Below are 21,353 nucleotides of genomic sequence, written 5' to 3'. Positions count from 1 at the left end.
AAGTAACTAATAATGAATGTCGGTGAAGACTTATAATGTTTATGGCTGTATGATCAGCTAGGCTCGCTTCCCGGCAGCATATTTATGAGAGCGGAGGGGGCTGTGTTCGGTCTCTGTGTCTGGCTGTTGTGTTCACTTCTACCCTCGTGGGCTCCGATCTCCTCCCTTATCTTAGAGAATCAAGGTTGAATAAGGTAAGTATAATACCGAGAGTCCATGTCCTGGCAAATTTGTCTAGTTAATATTCTGGTGTAGTCTAAGCTAGTGCTTTTATCACTAAGATTACTCTAGGCTGTTTTAGTGAAACCAAGTGTGCTCAAGTGATACCAGGCTACCTAGAGCCATTACTAGTGTCCTTCCAAGTAGTCTTTACCCTAGTTGCAATTGTAAACCTTGCATCCTGTCTATGTGGACTAAGGCATTGAACGTGAGGTAGAGTGTTAAAGAAAATTATTGTATTAATGTATATGGGGGTTATTAGAGGGTTTAATAAACAAGTTAGTTTATAAGAAGTATCAATTCATCCTGTTGAAGTCGTGTAGACGATTAGCTACTAGACAGCAGACCTGTAATTTAGAACAGAATCATTAATAGGAACCTTAGTTCCTTGGGGGCCAGGCCTATCTATCCCACTATTTTTGATACATCATGACTATTGGCCCTTCTCAATACAACCACATACCCTCCATAATATACGCATTTCCATATGTTGACGTAGTGTCGGTGACGTGGTTGATTTGAGAAGAGTGTACACGAAGTATTTTCAGGTTAGTTCATTGTTGTTGTTGACCCGTCCAGTGGGTCGAGACTGTCTATACACCTGTCAGGTGGTGGATCAAGGAGACCTGCTGCAAAGTGGTGTTTGTCAGATTTGAAGTGACACTCTTGGTTTAATATAAAGTGTGGGGTTGTGTATTAGTAAGTTATTGAATAAAGTGTTATTTTGTTTACACAGGTCTGTATGTCATTCCCTCATTCTGCAGTAATGCCCCCATTTATTACCTTACTAACAATTGTCCTGAAGAGGCACTTGAGCGGGTTCAGGCTCCAGCCCCTATTCCCGATCACTGAATATCAAATTTGATGTGAGGACCCGTCCTCTACCTGCTTCATCGCTGCAAGCTAGTTGCAGAGAAAACGACCCAGTGAGAGAAGGACTTCTGGTGCATCGTGGAGGGGAAGACCACTTTGGTCTTTATCACTCTCCTATACTACAGGATCTTTGGTGGTTGTTCTCGCCTCTCCCCCCCTTTCGGATTGGTCATTCGACGCATCTGGCCTCCGTGCATGAAGTCTGGGTGTGTGGTTACAGTCGACCCAAAAGGATATTCTCAGATCTGGCACACCCATTTGGGGCTAAGGCACTTAACAGTATTGCGGTTGGTGGTGGTGTCGTTGATCCTCCTTTATGGACAACCCAACCCACAAGCACTCGGTAGAGTGCTTATACTTTACCAGATCACCACCCTGGGCGCTTCTGGCTCTTGGAGAGTGGCTCAACGTCACTGTTACGGACCCGAGCCCAGCATCCGAGCACGGAGCAGTGACGACCGCGCCATCTGTGGGTCAGCTCCCGAAACCCCCTCCAAATGGACGGGGCCATCTAGTGAGGATGAGATATACTGGCCACGAGGGCTAGTTTCCCGTCCTGATCAGCTCATAACACAGCCGCTGCTGACCCCTGGTGAGGTGGAGCTTAGACAGCAACGCCATCTATGGAGTGGATAGGTGGGCGTTTGTGTCTAAGCCTGTAAGTGAGGTGCCCTAGAGTGTCCCTAGTACTGATGACGTGTCTGATTACAGAGTCGACCTGGGACTGCTGTAATGGAAGTTGGATCAGTCTACCCAAGGCAGCCGTCTTGTCTCCAAGTATTTGCTGCAGCAGCTGTGAGTCACCCCCCGGATGAACACTGAGGTGTTAGCCTGCCTGTGACATGGCAGCTGAGGGATTGTCGTACCCGGGACTGACTGGTGGAGACGCTTAACCACTGGGGTGTTGTGGTGAGGAGAGTGATCTGTGAGATCACACGAGGCTCCTGACTAGGGCTCGCTACCCTAGTATCGGTCGTGGAGTGGCCTAACCAGCGTTGCTGATTGGAACCTGCCAGCTACAGGCTGGATTTGTGGTTGACAGCCTCCACGACGGTGCCCCCAGTGGAACTGTGATTTGGCTGGCCTGTGGCTAGGGTAGACTCAAGAGAATCGAAGGATTCGTCGTGAGGCCACAAGAGGACCAAGACCTTAGCATCGTCGAGCACCGTGGAACACTCCGCGTCTTCAGAAGAAGACTACATTGTATATAATAGTGTTTATACCTCCCCCGTGTGATAAGATATATAGTATTTATGGTGATGGTGACAATTATATTATTAAGTTTTTGCCTTTGTCTCCCTTTCCCTTTAATTTATTTGCGTTACGGATCACATCCCTTGAAAGCCACTACTAGCTTGGGGCCGGATACCCTACCTCTAACATCATCAGAGAAAGAACCCGGTTGCGACCCGAGAGAGCCGTAACAGTCACACTTTTAGGGCATGTGGCTCCAATACTTAGCCTCGTTGTCACGTGCACACACCCACTCGAGCCACTGTGACTCCCCACTCTCTCCTTATGTGATTTGATCTCAATCCCCTTTGACTTATTAGTTTTCTGTTCTTCCCTGTCCACAGCTGTGGTTCTTGGTTCTCTCTCTCACCTTTTTTCCTACTTCTTGGGAAGCCTCACTAGGACAAGAGCAAACACCAGCAAATTTGAATGCATTTACTGGACAAAGCACATACACAATACATACACATAAAATAATAGTAATAATAAATCCTACACTATACTATTTCAGTCAGGTTGCACTCCAACACCATCAGAACTCTATCATCTACTTATCAAGTGGCATCCTATCTTCTGATTCACCACCTAATACTACCAACCTCAAGTAGGTCAAGTCTTATAACACAATGTTGCACTATCAGCAAGAGAATATACATGTATTAACATGTACAAGGAAAACCAGCTTATGAATTCAATAACATAAATATTAGTATAAATGTTCCTTGATATACAACAATGATCAATCGATCACCCTATCAATCCTAGAACACACATGTATGTCTCTGCAGGTAATCCAGCCTACGACTGTAACTACTTCAGTATAAGTACTCCTTGGCACAAAAATGGCAAACACTCACTCACCTTTCACTGCGTCATGCACGCTAATGACAACCAAACAATACCAACTCCCTACAAGTAATCAACCAGAACTTCCCGTCCACATCTGGAAGTTCACTACCCTGACATCTTCAGGTTCTTCTGGATTTATCTACCAGGATCCTCCGCAGCTCTTCCAGGCTGCTACACCATGAAGTTTTCCTTGAGCAACAATGGTGCTTCACCACTGACTTTACAGAAGCACGTGACACTCTTCACTGCTTCTCCTCACAGCTCAAGGTTCTACTCTTCACTGTGGGGCTACTCTTCCTCAGAGTATACTACTCCTTCAACAGTCTTTGAGTCTCTTCCACTAACTCACTCTACGGGCTCGAAGTCCACTCGGCAACTTCTTCCAAAGACAAACCTGCAACCCATTGACACGCCAATAAAAATGATTCCTTATAAACACAGACGAAATAATCCACACTGTTTTCATCCAACATCTATCTGCTCTCTACATACTGAGAGAGCGGACTCGCCCGTTTGGGCTGGTCCATGCTCCGCCTGGCCAGGCGGTCCTCAAGGCAGCTACCCCGCCAGGAGCTGGGCTCCCTCAGTCTTCTGCCAGCGCTCAGAGGAGACAGACGTCGCTCCATCTTCCAGGACGTTCCTCCATCTCCACTCTTATTTTAGGCCTTCGGTCTTGCCAAAACATGTCTAACTTATCAATAAACATTCGCTACTGTCGCTGGGCATACGACCAACTACAAGTAATCACTATAAACTGGCTTAAAATCGTGCTTACCACAGATTGTCTAGTCTAGGGCGCTCTCCCTCTGACCTGATCAGACTGACCTGAGTCTGATCAGGGCGCTCCCATAGCCCACGATAATGTCTCTGGGTGGCTTAAACTCTCCTTGCCGACCAGGACTCGAGACCACAACGTTCCCACCTCGATTCCACAGCTGGAACGTCTGCACACTTCCTTTCTCTTGAAGGTATATCCAACAGGGGATCCTCTCCAACGGGAGCTCAAATGGAGCGCAGCTTCCCCTCACGATGTCTGGTACTCAAGTGGGGTCAGAGCCCTCCCGAAGCGAGCCTCTGACCTCCAGCAAATTGTCCACATCTCATAACCAGTCATTTATCTATTTTCTTATTTACTGCCCACATTCCTAAACTCTGTAAAATTTACCCAATTATTTTTTACATATGGATATTCATGTCTGTATATCTCCGACCTTCTAGTCAGGTCAGTCCTGACGACAATTCTCAGAGACTCGTTTTTCGGCTACCTGGGATTGTAACAGTAAATAAGCTACAGTCATCGTCAGGTGGAGGAAACTGTAATCTCATATTAGAAGCAACCTCCTGACCCAACTGTGTCGTCAGAGAGCACAGCGCGTCTATCTCAAGGTTATCGTGAGGTGATTTAGGGGATTAGTGTCCCCGCGGCCCGGTACTCGACCAGGCCTCCTTTTTGTTGCACATCTCCAGGAAGCAGTCCATAGCAGCTGTAACTCCCAGGAACCTATTTACTGCTAGGTGAACAGGTGCATCGGGGTGTAAGAAATTTTGCCTATTTGTTTCCGCCTTCGGCGGGGATCAAAACCTGAACCTTAGGACTACGAATCCCAAGCGCTGTCCACTCAGCCGTCATGCCCCCCCTCCCCCATGTCAGGCAGGTCTATGCTCCACTCTGCCTCTTAAGTGCAGTACATTACTGAATTCACATCAAAAGTGTATAGTGGAGCTTTAACTCTAGCAGTATTGTTTACAAACAAATCAGCCGAGACTCACTAATTTGATTTGTCAAATAAGTTATGAGAGATCCCCCGGAGAGGAAGTCTTGAGCATGTGCGCGCGACTACCATGTACCAGGAAGCAGCGGGTGACGAGAGATTTAATAGCACCTGGGAAGAAAAGTCCAGGAGTTCGAGTTCGATAACCATCGTAAAGTCAAGAATAACAGTGGCAGAGAACCTTCAGTACACCACTCTACACACTGTCGTCCAAGGAGTAGACAGTGGCACCCACGGCGGTCCGCACACTTCAACTGTCCCATCTCCCACATGGCCGTCAGACGAGATGTGGAAGAAACTTGCCCATGTATTAAGAAACCCTTAAGCTCGAACAATTTTCTGGGTTATAGACAATTCAGTACATCCGCCACTTCTGGCGGTTGTACTATAAAATAATAATGGTTGACACTTGGACAACCTGTGGAGGCTCATGAAGACAGCTGCGGTAGCCTGTTCTTGCAAGCTGAGGTATCGGTTTGTTGACCTTTCAGCTATATGGACCAACAATATTGAGGTCTAAGATACCAAAGAGCAGCAGCCCGTCCTCCTAAGGTTTCCCAATGTCAAGAAAATGATCAATTTAAACCCGCCACACACACACCGAAACTACGACGTTGGTACAACGTTCTAACAAGTTTTAATACCTCTTAACCAGTTATAACAAGCAATATAGCAAGTTGTAACAACATTCTAATACGTCATAAACGTTAAGCCAAGATGTAACAACTTGTAATAAAGTTGTAACAAGCGGAAAATAGACAGTTTCGGTTTGTGTTTCCAGGGAAGTGTCCTCTCTTAACCTACCAGAGGACCCAGAACAGAAAACGGGACACTACGTCACTTTGGCGAACCGCTTCCAATTTTTTAGTACGACCATTTTTGGCCTTAGCCCTTTGCATACAAGGGAAAAGCGACGTTCTTTGATGGAGGAGAGGTTGATTAGATTGGAGGAGAGGTTGGTTAGTAGTAGCTAGCACACAGATGCAGGGAAGGGAACTATCAGGAGAAAGCGCGAAACCATTACAACTATATGGCACTGGGAAGCGAGTGTCATAAGGATTAAGGATGGGATGGGGGAGACGAATGATGCCCAACTACTTGAGGACTGTCGGATATTGAACGCCTACCTGCATGCAGCGAGACCGTCACTCTACCGTCCACCGCAAGTGGTTGGACATCTGGGAACTGGATCACAGTAGGTAGTCGTAGATAGTGACTAGAGCCATGTAATGATTAAGGCCTTTCATCTACACGTTGAGGTGGTCAAACGCTCTCCAGAGATCTCCACACCGGCAGTTTAATCTTTTTGTTCACCGAGTCATCATCAATTAGGGGCGCCTGGTGTCCCCCGGACACTTGGCTTCTAAATTGTGGGTGAAAGTTGGTACTCGCACTCTTTAACCTCTCTCACGAGACCCTGGCATCGTTTGCCAGACCACACTTCACATTGTTACTAAACTTAAACAAAACCAGACAAAATGATACCCTACCTTGAGGTTACCTTGAGGTGCTTCCGGGGCTTAGCGTCCCCGCGGCCCGGTCGTCGACCAGGCCTCCTGGTTGCCGGACTGATCAACCAGGCTGTTGGACGCGGCTGCTCGCAGCCTGACGTACGAGTCACAGCCTGGTTGATCAGGTATCCTTTGGAGGTGCTTATCCAGTTCTCTCTTGAACACTGTGAGGGGTCGGCCAGTTATGCCCCTGACTGATCAAACTAAATAAATGTAAAGGTATTATAGTCATTGATCAAATGAACAAAGTCAAACAAAAACTATGAAGGGCACAAGTGGGAAACATGAGGAGGAAGAGCAGCAGCAGCCGCCTTCTCCAGCTGCTCTGCATACATCCTGAGGACACCCAATTATTCATCAATACCTTCTACATTAATTATATTATCGATTACAGGGAGTAACTTCTGTGTAAAAACCCGCTGTTTGAAGGTTACCTCAAGAGGCTCAATATTTATGACCATGTGCGCGCGCACGCGAGTGCTGTGCGTGTGTGTGTTCATCCAGGTGTGGTAATGGAGGTCGAGCTTCAGCTCCACACGCGCCATGTGCTCTAGACGAGTACCTGGTGCCTTTAACCACCCCCCTCCTAGTTCAAATAAGTTTATTGAGAAAAGGAAGCACATCTCAAAAGGACAGTAGCTTAGACTATTTCTACCCTCGTCTATATATATGGTCCAATGGGCTCACAAACCCATACAGTACATAATTATTACTCATATTCTATATGTCACATTCCAATGGTAATCACATGGCATACTGTGAGATCTCATTGGTTATGCTGCCCCTGTCATGTCTTGTGTTGGTGGAGGCAGACTAAACAAGTTGGAGAAGGTGCAAAATGAAGCCATGAGAATAATACCAAGAATATTACATATAAGAACATAAGAACAAGGTATCTGCAGAAGACCTATTGGCCAATACGAGGCAGCTCCTATCTATAACCACCCAATCCCACTCATATACTTGTCCAACCCACGCTTGAAACAATCGAGGGACCCCACCACCACGTTACGCGGTAATTGGTTCCACAAATCAACAACCCTGTTACCGAACCAGTATTTACTCAAGTCTTTCCTAACTCTAAACTTATCCAATTTATACCCATTGTTTCTAATAACAATGTACTAATATTATCCGATTGTACTAATATTGTTATAGCAATAATGGAAGGATTAGTGAAGGAGCTGGCGAGTCTGGTTGGAGCTCTGAGGACAGTTGGATTCGCTACGGGAGGTACGACAGCTGATACAACAGCAGGACGAAACAAAGGAGGAGACCGGTATTAAGAAGACCTCGTCTTGGCAAGTTGTGAATGACAGGGGTCTTAAGAAGACCTTGACAAAACCCAAAACTAGTAGCCTACACCTAAGGACTTTTAATGCATTTGACGTATTAGAGGACAAGTGCTGTGGTGAACCTGTTGTTCAACAAGGAGGCAAAGACAAAGCAATGAGTAGCATTGAAACGCAGGTCCCCAAACTGCTCGAAAGGAAAAGGGAGAATCGAAGCGAATTTTGGTTGTGGGAGATTCCCAGGTGAGGTATTTAGACAGAACGTTTTGTGCCAGAGATAGGGGGAACAGATTAAGGGTTTGCTATCCGGGAGCTGGAATTGGTGATATTGATGGAAACATGAATGATATTATGACGGGAAATGGGAACAAACCCATTATTTGTATTAGTGCAGGGGGTAATGATGTTGGACGAGTTAGGAGTGAGGAACTAATACAGAGATTCAGGACAGCCATTGAATTAGTTAGGAGCAAGGGAGGAATCCCGATCATATGTGGCATTCTTCCAAGGGAGTGGGAAATGAATGGATATCGAGGGCAATTGGTGTCAATTGCCGGCTGGAAAGATATTGCAAATCAATTGCAATATCTTTCATAGACATCTGGGAACACTTTTATGGAAGAAATGAAATGTATGCTCGTGATGGGGTGCATCTATCGAAAGCTGGGGTTGTTGCTGTTGCGAACTCGTTGGAAGAAGTGGTTAGAGGTGTTTGTTGGGGTTTAAACTGTTAGTAGATAGAGGTAAGGGAATTGATTTGGTGAAAGGAGGTAATAAAAGTATGTGTGGGAGAAAGGAATTGGCAAAATGATCAGGGAAAGAGAAGGGCCTCAAAAAAACAATTCACTTAGACTTCTACTGTTAGTGTAATATACCCTAAGAAATAAAATTAACGAATTAAATGTTCTTGTCTGCACAGAAAAAATAGATATTATTGCACTTACCGAAACGTGGATGAATGTAGAAAATAGAGAACTATTAGCAGAATATCAAATAAATGGATTTAAACTATTTCACACATATATTAGACGAGGTGGTGGACTAGCCATATATGTTAGGGACAATTTGAAATGTAGTCTCAAAGAGGGAATCAAAACTGAGCCACACACAAACTATTTGGATAGAATTAAACGAAAAAGCTAATATTATAATAGGAGTTATATATAGGCCACCAAATTTTGACAGAATGGAAGCAAAGCATCTATGGGATGAAATATCTAGGGCATCTAGATCTAACAGTATTTATGTCATGGGTGACTTTTAATTTTAGTGGAATAAACTGGTTGAACAAAACAGGGAATAGTGAAGCAGAAGATTTTCTAGAATTAATTGACAATTGCTTTCTTACGCAACACATTAAGGAACCAACACGGGAAAATAATAGTTTAGATTTAGTGTTAACTAACAGGGAAACAAATTAATGACATCGAAATAGGGAGTGAGCTAGGGAACAGTGATCACAAAGAAATCAGATTTAGCATAGAATGGAATAGACCTGTAGGAGAAAATTCTGTTAAAGTGCCAGATTTTCGAAAAGCTGATTTTAATAGCCTAAGAAATTTTTTGGGTCAAATTGATTGGAAAGTCTTGGGTATGGGGTGTGGGCCGGTCTTGGAGCGAGACATGAACCCAGCGATAGGTGAAGTAAAGGGGGATTTCGATGTAGATTCAATATATAACTTATTTACGAATATTCTATACAAAGCACAGGAACGTAGTATACCATACAAATAGAATAAATCGAATACTAATGACCCAAAGTGGATAAAGAATTTGAAGAACCTTATAGGTAAAAGAGAGAGCTTGGTACAAAAGGATTAAAAATGGGGAGGTCACTTTAGAACAGGAATTCGTACAACTGGTTAGAAATGTTAAAAAAGTGATAAGGAAAGCAAAAATAAACTATGAAGTTCGCATAGCAGGGCAAGCAAAGAAATCCTAATGGGTTTTTTTCAGTTATATCGTACTAAGACTAGGGAAAGGATAGGTCCATTAAAAACTGAGACAGATAGTGATGAAGAGATGAGTAGTATTTTTAATAAATATTTTGTATCTGTATTTACTAAAGAGGAACTTAATATGCCTTCAGCCGAACAAGTCTGTGGGGTGGGGACGAGGACAGGTTGACTAGTTTAGCAGTTACCAGGGAGGATGTTCTTAAACAAGTAGTAAAACTCAAACCAAACAAATCCCCTGGGCCGGATGAAGTGTTTGCCAGGGTGCTTAAAGAATGCAAAGATGAGCTTTGTGACCCACTGTCAACCATATTTAATAAATCAATAGAGTCAGGCAGAGTGCCAGAGTTTTGGAAAGTTGCTAATGTGATACCAGCTTTTAAGAAAGGAGATAGATCACTTGCGTCTAACTATCGACCAATTAGCCTAACGTCTATTGTGGGGAAGTTACTCGAATTTTTAATAGCAAATAAAATTCGTCTTCATCTTGAAAAACAAATTAATAATAGAGTCGCAACATAGTTTTATAAATGGCCGTTCCTGTTTAACAAATTTGTTATCTTTTTATTCTAGCATAGTTGAGGCAGTTGATAGTGGTAAGGATTGTGATGTCGTGTACCTTGACTTTAGCAAAGCTTTTGATACAGTGCCACATGAAAGACCGATTAAAAAAAAATAGAGGCTCATGGTATTGGAGGTGCTATATTAAGTTGGATTAGTACATGGTTATTCCAAAGGAAACAATTGGTTCCACAAATCAACAACCCTGTTACTGAACCAGTATTTACCCAAGTCTTTCCTAAATCTAAACTTTTCCAATTTATACCCATTGTTTCGTGTTCTGTCTTGTGTTGATATTTTTAATACCCTATTAATATCCCCCCTGTTATGTCCATTCATCCACTTGTAAACCTCTATCATGTCACCCCTAACTCCTCGCCTTTCCAGTGAATGCAATTTAAGCTTTGTTAATCTTTCTTCATATGAAAGATTTCTAATTTGGGGAATTAACTTAGTCATCTTTTATTTTTTATTGTTGTATTCGATACATGAACCATATTTTGGACCCAAATTCTGGCTCTCTGCACCTATTCGCAGTTTGAAATTCCGACTTTTTATACCAAAAATATGCCAATTACTGAAAGCGGCGGTGGGTCACATTTTACCCAATCCCCCCTGCAGTTTTCAAAATATCCCAAACATCCCAAATTCGATACCCGAGATATATTTTGGACCCAAATTCTGGCTCTCTGCACCTATTCGCAGTTTGAAATTCCGACTTTTTATACCAAAAATATGCCAATTACTGAAAGCGGCGGTGAGTCACATTTTACCCAATCCCCCCTGCAGTTTTCAAAATATCCCAAACATCCCAAATTTGATACCCGAGTCATATTTTGGAACCAAATTCTGGCTCTCTGCACCTATTCGCAGTTTGAAATTCCGACTTTTTATACGAAAAATCTGCCAATTACTGAAAGCGGCGGTGGGTCACATTTTCCCCAAACCCCACTGCAGTTTTCAAATATTCTCCCATGGATCGCGATATTTCTTTTCCAAAACTCCCACAATTTCTCATATCTATTGTTTGGAACTTCCCTTCATTAAATGATCCATACGAAACTCTAAGAGCAGTAAAATTGTCAGAGGAAAATCTTCACTATTTTATTACGAATGAGAGAGGTTCAGTGAGTTTATTTGACAGTAAAATCCAGCTTGGAGTTTTATGGATCTTAACTCTCTCCACGCATATGACGATGTTGGTTAGGATAACAGGGCAATGGGAGGACGTTATCTGGGAAATTATTGATCTAGCAAATACCTGGGCGACAAACAACAACTTAAATTTTGCCTCACTCTGTAACAAACTAGGCTGGTTGTAAGAATTATCCAGAGTGGTTTATCGACAAAAGAGAATGGGAAGCTGAGCCCGCATGGTGACCTGGGAACCTGACCCCCAGGGGAATTCGCGGTGGAAATAACCGACGCCTTGTTCATAGCTGCGTATAAGGAATCATCCTATAGTATTCAGTAATTTAGAGAAATTAGCCTTTATTCATTTTGCATTAAAATTGTATTGTATAATAGTACTGGATACAATATCAAGAGTATTCTAATTATTGAGTTTAAGTCACCATCAGTGACGTCACGAATCAGATCTAACTTGTAAGGCGGAGTGACCGGCGGTCATAGGTCAGCAGGGTTGACAGGTCTACTATTTCTCAAAGTTCAATTATCCATTTTTGGGATCGGGAACAGCTCTGCCGTTAGATGTTTGTAATTTAATTTCAGTAAAATAATTCAACCAGTCTGGATCAATTAAGTACAACAGAGGTTAATTGTTATAACTTAAATCTTGCTAGTAACTTGGTGAAACTTTGACTAGGCGGAAGGATACAATGTTCTAGTCTGGGCTAGATCAGACGAGGACAGATCAGTGTGAACACGGGAGCAGCTGGGAGAGGTCAAACATCTTACCTCTCCCCGAGACCAGCCCAACATCTTTAGCTGGTAAAACATAGAGGTATAGTTGCTATGGTTATTTATAGAATAGTCTTCATTGCCATTCAGGTCAAGTAGGGAGTGTTAAAGTGACAGGGAGTGAACATATTTAGATTTTTGTTTTAGTTTTTCTTTTAATAAATTAAATTTGTTAATATCTTGCATTTTATTATTTCCATGTATTTTATGTGTATACTTGTCCTGGTCACGTGGTCCACACGAGGCAGAGTTGGATTGGGCGCCGATTCTAACATCGATTCTAACATCGAATCATCACCGTGTAATTAATTTCACACTCAAGTTTCCACGGTCATCGAGTGGGGATCAAGCCCCAAGGTTGATTAATTAGCGTGATCGATCCAGACCTCGATCATTGCTCGGTGTTGCTGGTCTGGTGGTGGCAGCGTAGAGGCGACTCTAGGGTTTTGCTCAGAGCCTAGGTCACGCCATACTGGTTGTAGAATCCTAAAGTCGGTCAATCGTCTTAGGACCACGTGGCGTGGAGTTGGCTTTGGTAAAAGTTTTGGAGTCCCTTGGTAGAGAATAAAAGTAAGAATACGGGTAGAGGGCAAAGAAGGAAGATAAGTAGAGAGAGGAACCCAAACCCGTGTTACAACTCGAGTCTACTGCCTTGAAATCCTGGGTACTCGCCATGTTCTGCGACCATGAAGCCTGCCCCAACCCGCACCTGCGGCTGGAACTGCTGCATTTGATCGGGATGTGGCCAGAGACGTACCTTCAGGATGCCGCCTCGGGTATGCAGGCAGCTGCAGGGTTGGTCATAAGAACTCAAACTTTCATATGAAGAAAGATTAACAAAGCTTAAATTGCATTCACTGGAAAGGCGAAGAGTTAGGGGTGACATGATAGAGGTTTACAAGTGGATGAATGGACATAACAAAGATGATATTAATAGGGTATTAAAAGTATCAACACAAGACAGAACACGAAACAATGGGTATAAATTGGATAAGTTTAGATTTAGGAAAGACTTGGGTAAATACTGGTTCAGTAACAGGGTTGTTGATTTGTGGAACCAATTGCCGCGTAACATTGTGGAGGTGGGGTCCCTCGATTGTTTCAAGCGCAGGTTGGACAAGTATATGAGTGGGATTGGGTGGTTATAGATAGGAGCTGCCTCGTATGGGCCAATAGGCCTTCTGCAGTTACCTTTGTTCTTATGTTCTTAAACAAAGGTGTACCACTAGTTCACGAACTATTGGACTAGTGGTGACAAGATTTCTCAGTGTGCACAGTTTTAAGAGAGTTCACAGTGAATTATTACGGTCGTGGTTATGTTTTATGAACATCATTGCTTCTTATTTTTACCGATTTCACTGTCTCATGCTTATCAGTCTTGTGTTCTTTTTCAAATAAAGTTCACTGTTTCCATCAGCATCGCTTCACAAAATATATATATTAATCAGCTTTCAAATTCTTTACAACTGCAGTTCAGTTTCTTTTCAATATCATTCCTTTTGTTGTTTCCCCTTTCAGTATCTAGTTCAAGACCTCGTATCAATGTTATTACTGATTGCCAACAAATTATTTTTTTTAGTTTGTTCAAATTATTTTGTGCACAATTCAAACGTACTGCTTATTGATTACCACGGTTGTGCGTATCATAAGTCCTCTTTCTCAAAAACATATATTTATACTTAAACACTACCCTCTCAACTTTTTATGCTCATCATAGCTTTAGACACACACACACACACACACACACACACACACACACACACACACACACACACACACACAGTGTCGGGACTATATCTGCGACGGAATTCAACCTCCCAACGACACTAGTCATGGCTAAGAGATCTGAATTAAATTTCATTGACCCTTCACATTACCAGAGAACACGAGCCTCGTATATATATGCACGGTAAACCTGCTTAAACTCACAAGTCAGTAAAACTTGACTTGTAGATATTGTAAACTCACAATATCTATTTTTTGTGCGGACAAGAGCATTTAAATAGATTATTTTGTTTCTTAGACTTCTACTGTTAGTGTAATATACGATAAGTGCATTTGGTTATTATGAGGCCCTTAAGGGCATCATAATAACCAAAATATTCAAAATAAAAAAAAGAATTCTCTTTTCCTGATCATTTTTACCAATTTGTTTTCCCCACAAACACGTACTTTTATTACCCCCTTTATCCATATCATATCCCATACCACTATCTACTTACAGTTTAAACCCAATCCTAAACAAAAGCCTCCAACGAGTTCCCAACAACAACCCCAGCCCTCAATAGATGCACCCCATCCCGAGCATACATTTCCTTTCTTTCATAGAAGTGTTCCTAGTTATCTATGAAAGATATTGCATTTGATTTGCAATATTTTTCTAGTCGGTAACTGACACCAAGTGCCCTCGACAACCATTCATTTCCAACTCCCTTATTTGGAGGAATGACATATGATCGGGATTCCTCCGTTGCTCGTATGGCTGTCTTAAACCGCTATCATTTCCTCACTCCTAACTCGTCCAACATCATTTCCACCTGCACTAATACAAATAATGGGTTTGTTCCCATTTCCAGCCATAATATCATTCATGTTGCCGACAATATCACCAACTCCAGCTCCCAGATTGCAGACTTATAACGTGGTTCCCCTATCTCTGGCACAAAAATTTCTATCCAAATACCACACCTGGGAATCTCCCACAACCACACTACAGTCGCTGAGTGTAGCAGTACACAGTTACAGTCACTCCCTCAGTTACTCTTTTAGTACAGTGTAACCATGTCGCCCCAGGATATGACTTTCCTAACCATCCTTCTTGAATTATTAACGCCAGAAGGACACAGCGATATAGTAGCAAGAGCAAGGAAAATTGCTGAAGACGACCCAACCCTAAACGAAGCACCGTGGCAACTTGTAGGCAACGGAAAGGCTAACAAACGAAGAAGAACCGAAGAAACGTCCAAAGAAACCAAACTAGAAGCAAATCAAAACTCAAGAGGAGCACCCAAACCAATGCCAAGGACCATATTCAAGACCAAAAAACCAGTGGATGGTCCCACTTATGCTTTCATTGCCGCACTGGAAAAGAATAATCCAGGATCAGATCTTGGAGCCAAGCCCGACATTAGAGGTAGATATAATATATCCACACCTAATCGGGATATAATCACAAACCTCAGGAATACAGAACACCTAGTGGAACTGAAACCAGAAGAAAATCACCAAAATGATAGTTCAAAATTTCCCGGTCGAAGTTCATGCAAACAGACTCCTAGAATGCCCAAATGTCACAACGGCGGAAAGATGTAAGCACAACAATATCGAAACAAGACAGGTTCTTGTAACAATAAAAGGACCTCGCATCAACACTGAGTGTTGGCATCTATTGTCAATTCAGGCTGAGACTGTACAACCCAGAACCCATGCGCTGTTACAGATGTCAGCGCTTCGGCCACTACAAAGATGGCTGCAGAGGCCCGGAACGATGTGGTGTATGTAGCGAGCTCCACAATACCGACATATGCAAGAATCTGCACAAAGCAGGCAGACAAACGAAAGCAAAATGCCCGAACTGCGGGGATACACATCACGCCTGGAACAAACGATGCCCAGAAAGGGTAAAAAGAATACTAGCTTTCGGATCAACCCAGCAACCCAAAGTAACAACTTCGAGACCCCAATCGACCAGACCCTCGGTAAAAAGCCAGTGGTACACCCCTCGGCAAGTCCGAATAAATGAAGATCAGCAACAGTCTGGCGCGCCGAGTCCTCCTGGTCTGGGCAAGGACGGGGCCAACAACTGGAGGGGGCAAGGGGGCGCTGCTCCACTGGGAGACAGCAACAGAATGGATCGGGGCGGCAGAGAGAACATGCCTGCCGTTGCCTCCGGGACCTCCCAGGCAGGAATGATGATCCCAGCATCATCGGGTGCCCCAGTGGCTGGATGTAGCAAGGGCGCTTCGGCCCAACCAGGAGTCTCCTCACCCGCCAAGAAGAAAGTCACCACTCCAGCCAAGAAGACAAACGGTCGGGAAAACCAGTACTATAAAAACCATGGACTCAATGATTCCACTATAAACGGAAAAATGGACAATCTCAAAATTATACAGTGGAATATTCAAGGACTCAAAGGCAAAGCACAAACACACAGAGCAGTGCTTCTCAAGGATAGCATTGATATTGTTCTACTCCAAGAAACGCTCACCAGGACTGGCAGATTTATCAATATCCCAGGATATCAAGGATTCCACTGCCCTATGGCACAAGGTGGCACCAGAGGCATTTCAATTCTAGTAAGAAATATCAATGCCACGGCAATCACAGACCTGCCCAACTGTGGCGAGAACGTCGAAATTATGGGAATTAAGCTCACTATGAGGAACTCAACGCTGTCCATTTTCAATGTATACAAGAGCCAGAGAGAACATGACATGGCTCTCTCAACAATCTTTGAAATAGCGGTCACAACACCACCTATCATCTCTGGTGACTTCAACGCTCATAGTGAATTACTTCTTGATTCACCAAGAACCGACGCCAACGGAAGACATATTGAACACCTTTTGGATGAAGTGCCTGAAGTCAGTCTGCTTAATTCGACGGAACCAACCCACACTGGTGGGGGAAAGTTGGATCTCACGTTTGTTTCCACCAGTATTTATGAGTTGTGTCATTGGTCAGTGGATCATGTTCTGACAAGTGACCACTTTGCTACAAAAACAGTTATTAATATAGCACTACCTCCTAGACCTCCAGCTCCCGAGCCCGGATGGGACTTTATCAAAGCAGATTGGATGAAGTTTCAGGAAGCTCTCGAAACTTGGCACCAAAACTACACTCCTCCTGACAACACCGAAGAAATGGAAAAAGATTTAGTAAATGCAATACATAGAGCAGCAAATCACGCCATCCCCAAGAGGAAAACAATTACCCAACAACACAAGGACCACTGGTATTACTGTGATAGGATCAAAGAGCTACATAACAGACTAAATCGTGCACGAAAGAATTTCAGAAGAGATAGAACCGAAGCTAATCTAGGACTTCTTAGAGCTGTCCGAGATCATGTGCACGAAGAAACAGCAAAAATCAGAAAAATGGCTCGAGTGGTGTGCCAATTTAAATCAGCATACGTCCTTGGGCGACATCTGGAGGCAGATCAACAAGGCCAAAGGAAAATCGCCTCCTGCTCCGCCGCACCATGTTCATCCAGAGCAAGAAGCAGAAAGGCTAGCAAATCTATTTGCTTCAAGAGCCAGTTCCACTCAACTTCCTCAATCAACTCTGACTCACCAACAAAGACTTCAAGCAGCAAGATGGAAAAAATAGATGATGCTTTAGCCTTACCTGACGAACTAGACCAATCTTTCAATCTAAAAGAACTCAGAAGTGCTACAAAGAAAACTAAAAATACAGCTCCAGGAGAGGACAAAATCACAACATGCTAGCCAAGCTAGGAGAAAAGGGTGAAGAAGCCTTCTTGATTTCCTTAACAGAGTATGGGTGACAAGAACCCGACCACTCTTGGAACAGTGCAATTATAATTCCCATTCCAAAACCTAAAGACCCAGGAAATCCAAGACCCATCTCATTAACAAGCTGTCTGGCCAAAACTGCAGAAAGAATGGCCCTTAATCGAATTGAATGGAAAGCCAATCCACTGCACCAAAATATGTTTGCTTATAGAAAAGGTGTTGGAACCACAGAATGCCTTACCTCCCTCCTGGATCAAATCAATGACAAACCTGGAATCCTTATTTTTCTAGACCTTGAAAAAGCCTTCGAGTTAGCCAGTGCTCCAGCTACACTGTGCTGCCTTGTGGATAAGGAAATCAAAGGACACGCTCTTGCTTTTGCCAAAGGAAGCCTGCTTAACCGAGAAGCTAAAGTCAAATTCCAAGGAAAAACATCGACCTCAAAGAGGCTGGAAAATGGAACTCCGCAGGGAGGAATACTAAGCCCCTTCCTCTTCAACTGTCTCATGGAACAATTCATGAAGCTCGAGCTACCAAAAGCCAAACTACTTAACTATGCAGACGACTTTGTGGTCATCATCAATGGCAAAGGTGCAAGGAACCATGCACAAAAATGCCTAGATATTATCAGCAAGGAAGCGGAACGCATAGCAGTGAAAATAAACAGCAATAAAACAAAAGCAATGACCGTTAAAATGAGAACTCAAGACATCAGACTGGCAATACAAGGACAAGAAATTGAGTGGGTTACCTCTTTTCAATACCTAGGAGTCATAATAGACAACCAGTTGAAATTCACTCAAAAAATTGAATATCTTCGGCAACGCTGTAAAGCCAGAAACTCGGCTTTGAGCTCTCTGACCAGTCTTAGAGAGGGTGCATCTCTACCAGTACTCAAAATGTACTACGTTCAAGCAGTTAGGTCACTCATCGACTACGCTGCTCCTGCTCCTGCTCCTACATCCCTCAGTGATAACCAATGGGAGAAACTGGAAGTGTCTCAAAATGATGCTCTGAGAACAATGCTGGGAGCACCTATATGGACGCGTAGAGAGAACCTTAGAATGGAAACAAATTTACCAGCATTAGAAAACAGGATGAAACAAAGGATAGCCACCATAATAGGAAAACTTACTGGAACAACCGCTAGGCTGTCAATCAAAGACAACATACAGAGATGCTTTCAGAAAAAAACCTACAGTATAGAACACGCTCATGGATGGATAATGTGGTCAAGATTTTAGAGAAAATGGACATGAAATTGACCATTAAAAACAAAGGGGAAGATAGACCATATCAACACTTTCGACAGCCTCCTCCATGGGAAGAATCGACTCCAAAGATAATCATTGAAAGATTACCAGTTAAAAAATCAGCATGTGACCCGCAGAGGCTCAAGGAAGTAATAGAGCAACAAATGGAAACTATCTCTAGACCCACAACGACTCACATCTTCACAGACGGATCAGTTGATCAAGAAAAAGGTTCCGCTGGGGCAGCAGTTTACACTACCAACCATGAAGCTTACTGGAGCATGAATAGTGGGTGCTCAACATTGCAAACAGAATTATATGCCCTGAAGGAGGCAATAAACTATACAATTGAGAATAATTTACATGATGTAATCATTCATACAGACTAAATCTTCGCTCCAGGCATTGTTATCCAGTCAGCACAGAGATAATATACAACTCCTCACAGAAATTCAACATATAGGAAAAGATGCCCATAATCGAGGGCTGTCAATCACCCTAAATTGGATACCAAGTCACATTGGCATAGAGGGGAATGAAAAGGCAGACTCACTAGCAAAAACTGCCACTGCTCTGCCTGTTGTACAGGTTCAAATACCTCCAAGTTTCTCACAGATAAAGGAGCAAATCAAGAAGAAAATATTCTCAACTATCAAAAGTCGCCACAAAGCCAAAGTAGCGGAAGGAAGATCCACTGCGATATGGTACGAACAAGCCACTGGTTACTCCTCTTTCAAGCCTGGCAAAAAGATATCCAGAGACATTGCAGTAGCCATACACAGACTCGGACTTTGGTACAAGTTCTGCTGGGAGGTAATGAACCCAATAGTTAAAGAGTGTCACATCTGTGAAACTGAGGCAGAGGCGCCGCTATTGCACTACTTACTGGAATGTGAAGCTACTGAACCCCTGAGCATCAAACTCAACATTAATCCAACGACAGCAGCTGCATTAGATGCACATTCCACCACGACTACAATGATTAGAAAAGCTGTTGAGGAATGGGACTCATTAGTGAGCATTCTGCATCTACATCCGCCACCAAGATAATGTTAATAAAACAAGATTAAACAAGTGCAATAAAAACAGAAGCGACAAATCAGCAGGGAAAAAGGAGAAGTCCTCTCCTCCATTTTAAACTTAGACCTAAATATCACAGGAAAAACGTTATCATGTATAACCAAACTCAATTACGGGCTCACCATAGCCCGTGCTACATGGACACACTGTTCTGAATAGCTAAATCTTTAACAACAACAACATCCCACAACCAAAATTCTCTAAGGCACTTCCTTTACTTTCTGAGCACTTTGTAGGACCTGCTCTTCGTTGCTGTCCCTTTCGAACGAACTGCAGGCTCACCACAGCACTGTGATGAGTGCTGTGGTGAGCCAGAATTCGTACAACTGGTTAGAAATGTTAAAAAAAGATATAAGGAGGGCACAACAAGAAACTGATGTTCGTATAGCAAGGCAAGCAAAGGAAAATCCTGAATTTTTTTTCAGTTATATAGAACAAAGGTTAGGGAAGGATTGGTCAATTAAAAACCGTGAAAGGTCATAACGGATAATGACGAGGAGACGAGTAGTATTTTTAATAAATATTATATCTATTTATTGAAAACAATTTAACTATGCCTTCAGCCCAACAAGTCCTCCTCCCCATGTAGGTGGGGACGAGGAAAGGTTGACTAGCTTAACAGTTATCAGGAATGATGCTATTAAACAATCTGTGCAACTCAATCCAAACAAATCCCCAGGGCCGGACAAAGTGTTTGCCTGGGTGTTTAAAGAATGTAAAGAGGAGCTTCACAATCCTTCACCAGGTCCTTCGTGTAGTGAAGGACCTGGTGACTCCAGTGTAGTGAAGGACCTGGTGACTCCAGTGTAGTGAAGGACCTGGTGACTCCAGTGTAGTGAAGGACCTGGTGACTCCAGTGTAGTGAAGGACCTGGTGACTCCAGTGTAGTGAAGGACCTGGTGACTCCAGTGTAGTGAAGGACCTGGTGACTCCAGTGTAGTGAAGGACCTGGTGACTCCAGTGTAGTGAAGGACCTGGTGACTCCAGTGTAGTGAAGGACCTGGTGACTCCAGTGTAGTGAAGGACCTGGTGACTCCAGTGTAGTGAAGGACCTGGTGACTCCAGTGTAGTGAAGGACCTGGTGACTCCAGTGTAGTGAAGGACCTGGTGACTCCAGTGTAGTGAAGGACCTGGTGACTCCAGTGTAGTGAAGGACCTGGTGACTCCAGTGTAGTGAAGGACCTGGTGACTCCAGTGTAGTGAAGGACCTGGTGACTCCAGTGTAGTGAAGGACCTGGTGACTCCAGTGTAGTGAAGGACCTGGTGACTCCAGTGTAGTGAAGGACCTGGTGACTCCAGTGTAGTGAAGGACCTGGTGACTCCAGTGTAGTGAAGGACCTGGTGACTCCAGTGTAGTG

The sequence above is a fragment of the Procambarus clarkii genome, chromosome 12 (assembly GCF_040958095.1).
Source record: "Procambarus clarkii isolate CNS0578487 chromosome 12, FALCON_Pclarkii_2.0, whole genome shotgun sequence".
Taxonomy (NCBI): domain Eukaryota; kingdom Metazoa; phylum Arthropoda; class Malacostraca; order Decapoda; family Cambaridae; genus Procambarus; species Procambarus clarkii.
This window is presented reverse-complemented; position numbering follows the sequence as displayed.